The sequence below is a fragment of the Halyomorpha halys genome, unplaced genomic scaffold (assembly GCF_000696795.3).
Source record: "Halyomorpha halys isolate HHAL.00 unplaced genomic scaffold, Hhal_1.1 Scaffold769.1, whole genome shotgun sequence".
NCBI classification, from domain to species: domain Eukaryota; kingdom Metazoa; phylum Arthropoda; class Insecta; order Hemiptera; family Pentatomidae; genus Halyomorpha; species Halyomorpha halys.
Window position 1 is genome coordinate 406,233 of NW_027112617.1, and position 4,118 is coordinate 410,350.

A 4,118-nucleotide genomic window follows, 5' to 3' on the forward strand; every position below is an offset into this window, starting at 1 on the left:
TGTTGTGACAGCTCAGTTCTTTCGTGTGTTTGTGATATATATATATTTCCATCATTTTAGTAAATACGTTTTAGTTCTAGAATTTTATTAACTAATAAGATTATTATTTACACACTTTATAAATAATAGATATAAATTATTACATTGGGACGTCTAAAAGAATAGGTGAAGTTCGAAAAATTCAGTTTTCTTCGTAATTAATCCTTGCTGTTTAATACAGAAATGTTAATGCTTACTTCTGTATCAGTTGCTCTTGTTTCCACGTGTCGAACACATATTATGGTTGATGAAAATATATTATTTTCTTATTTGATAAGGAAAAATTGAAATTTTGTTGCTGGAACATTTATTTTAAGACTAATCAAGTATTTTCGTTAGATTTGTTGGTTTCAATTGTAATTATAACCAATTATATAATTAATTTCGATTGTATTTCCCTGTTAACTATAAGACATATTTTTTTAGTGTTATTTAGTCCAGTTTGTAAAACACTAGAGTGGTTAGTACATCGCTACTATCGATGAAAATGTCACAGGTAGCAGAAAAATGCAATATAAAACTGTGGAAAACGACATAATTTTCAAGCTACCACCTTCAACCGGTGAAAATTCATTAAAACGTCAATTGATGAAACTATCTTTTACCCTGCTAGAAAAAAAAATTAAATGAACAACGTATTCATGTTTATAACATCACTATCTACTCATATTATTTAATATCTCCTTCTATTGAAAATATATGAATAAGTTTTGAAGACTGTCTGTTAGTGCTATCACCGTTCTTTAGGTTCATCAGGAGTGTTGCACCAAAAGACAAAATATATATGTATGTTTCTTTTCAACGTTTCCATTTAAATAATTAAAACCCGCATTGAGAAAATTCAGTGTGATTTGTGATAAGTTAAATATTTGTTTAAAACTTATTTTATTTAAAAAGTGATTTATAATAATTAATTATAAAATTATAATAATTTATTACATTCCCTAACAACTAACATTGTTGAATAAACATCTATTTTTCATGTATAGGAGAATGATCTTCACGTTAATATAACTACATCAGTCAATATTATTATTGAAGGAACTATAAAGAACATAATACACATGAAATGGATAAAGTTGAATCGTTAAGAATAGAATAAAAATATAGAAATATTAACATGTAAAAATGAAATTATTTAAATGCTGTGAATAGTGTCAATGCCTAGGCTTCGTTCCCTAATAATATGTATAAATATAGTTATAAATAATATAATATATATTGCAGAATATATATAGAAGAACGCTTATTTAAATATAGATCTGAAAGTTAAATATCGAGACCTAGACAATAACAATTAATTTTTTTTAGTATATGCTTGTAATATTTTGTGACCAATAAATGTTGACGTATTGCTTGTGTTAAAAATAAATGATTCCAGCATAACCATGCCTCATCAACATAACTATTCATCCTAAGTAAATCAATTTTAAATAGCTTAACGAAATGGGCTACTAAGAGTATTCAACTACAGAACGATGTAAAATAATAATTTTAAAAAACATGACTGAAGAAAATCAAGCAAGTCAAATCACTTTCCATAATCAAAGGTAGGATTAAAAGAAATTTGACCAAAAGTAAATTTTCTGGTTTTCTATCATATTTCTGTCGAAAATATAAACAACAAAAATGTCAATAGCACTATGCCGTAGCGTTGAAAACATGTTTTGTAAGCAAGTATTTATGGAAAAGGTGAAGTAAATATTTATATAGGACCATTGTTTATAGGCAATTTGGAAACCGTGTACATACCTTCGGTTGATAATATTTAAAAATACTTGTGAATTGTTTTCATAGTATTTCATCATTTTTTTTTATTAAATGATCACATTACTAATGGTATTAAGCACATCTTTAGGCTAAAACAATGGAATCATTCAAGGAATAATATGAAGTAGATTATTTTTTGTTAAGGCTAGAATTGTTTTTAAACATGATAATTGAGATTTAGTATCATTATCATATTAGTTTATAATAAGAAACTAAATACTCACTGTGAAAGGTGGGTTCACATGTGGATTAATATTTCATTAACTACTTCGTCATACACATGCACAAAGGTATTTTCCTTGGCATAGCGATATTTTGAAAAATATACAGTTTTTTTTGTATATATTAAAATAATAAATAATATTCATTTTTAATTTTTTTATTTTATAAAATAAATACCAATATATTTTTAATATTAAGTATTTTCAAAATAAAAATACGGTTATAAATTTTATTTTTCTTCTTAAAATGAGAAATACAAAAAATAAATTTTGTTTTGTGTTTTATTATTTCATTAGAAAATCAATGAGTTCATGAAAAATATGTAAGAAACACAAGAATTTACGTATTAACCTGCCAAACTAGATTTCTTTTGTTGCGGTTTATAACCTGATATGAAAATTGTATTCAGTAGGCACTAGCCCCACAGAAAAAGATCCGTTGAGGATTTATCTCTTTTGTGCAAGCACAAAACTTGGAAATAGATAGTTGTGCACCAGTTAAAACAGCGATTATACAATAATAAGTACATAATTTACCTTAAAACAACATAATAGAAGTCGGTAGGTCTAATACGTAAGTAATAAAATGACAAAAACATATTGGAGTAGAAATGGCAATAAAAAACGTAATGTAATTTCTGGAGACGGATGTACAGGCCAAAGCATTGGGAAAAAAAATGTCCAATAAATATAGGATGTATTACAATTGTGAAGTTCATTATACTTTATGAAAATAACTTGTGAATTCAAATTGTAAGGAGTGTGTGTTGAGGCTCAAAATAAACCTTTACAATCCCACTTTGTAAGGAATGAGAAATGTAAAAAAAAAGATCGAATTTTTAATGTCATATTTTAAACATGATCTTTAACAAGAAATTAACTTTGAAATTTCTTAAAATAAAAAAAAATCTGTTCAATGAGTGGGCCCTCTCCCTGGCCCCACACAAAAATCTTCTTAAGGTCCTGGTGTCAGCGCTATAGTAGTCGATATCGTCGGGCTTGCAGGAAAGGTATTCACTCGGTGCTATAGTTGGCCGGTTAATGCAGTAGAGGTAAATAATTCATAATAAAATATATGATGGCATTTAGGGTACAAATGCGTGTTAAAAAAATGAGATTAAAATACTTTAAAAATTCATTTACATATTTCATTAAATGTATTGGCAACACAACTCTACTACTCTACCTCGATTGTAACTGAATAACTCTGGACGATATCTTATTGTAATTTTGATTGAAGAGCTAAAGAGAAGTTACCGCTGAAGATATTTTAGCGCTGGCAGTGACCTCAATTCTATGCAAAATCGTCAATTCATCATCGGAACGAGGATACTTGTTAACGCCTTTGTTCCGTTACGATTTGTCTCCCCTGGTGAATGGATAAACAGCTACTCGAAAACTCTCCCTCTTCACAGGTATACCTCAATGGTGGCTACAAATGTTTGTAAGTAGTATTATTAACAATTTTACGCATTGTAGCTCAACATTTAAACTGAGATTCTTTACTTACGTTAAAATTCAATTATTAAAGAATTAAACAATGACAATTATTTTTTAAATTAAAAACATATATGCATCCTTGTAAATGATCACCTAGAGTCCCACACTGAGTTCCTCCGATGTTTTTCATTTAAAATTTAGTAGCTTGTGTATGTGTGAGTTTCAATATCTGTAAGGTGTTTTTCTATAGCAACTTTTAGGTATAGTAGTTGCACTAAATCTCTTTCTGAGATGGAATAAAAAAATCTATTTACTTGCGTTGGTGTCTTATATTTCGCCATGAAATATTAGTCACAAATCATTCTTCCAGTACATTAAAAGTTTTAAAATTAATATCATGTTAACTGGTCTTTATCATTTTATACTTTATTACATGAATTAGTAATGATTTAGAGTTAAAGTACCAACATAATTTATAAATCCATTTCGTTCCAAGACGAATAGGAGTATTTTTGTTTATAATAGATCGTGGACTGATAGATTTAAGAGAAAATAACATTTATATAACAATAGACCCAGTTTGACAAAAGATGAATCTGTTTTTGTTTCCCTACCGTTAGGCACAATTTCTGGTGAGCATTTCACAAC

General features: G+C 27.9%; 1 protein-coding gene and 1 long non-coding RNA gene across 2 annotated transcripts in view; one reads left to right on the forward strand and one right to left on the reverse strand.

Moving 5' to 3' along the window:
• The window catches only part of LOC106686054 (uncharacterized), a 20,889-nt gene that overhangs the window by 10,999 nt on the left and 5,772 nt on the right, over positions 1–4,118 (reverse strand). The window contains exon 2 of the long non-coding RNA XR_001343944.2: positions 3,288–3,462. This is a non-coding gene — a long non-coding RNA (uncharacterized lncRNA). The remainder of the gene's footprint in view (positions 1–3,287; positions 3,463–4,118) is intronic.
• LOC106686053 (sodium-coupled monocarboxylate transporter 2) overlaps positions 1–4,118 on the forward strand; it is a 38,696-nt gene that overhangs the window by 10,970 nt on the left and 23,608 nt on the right. The gene's annotated exons all lie outside the window — the stretch shown is intronic.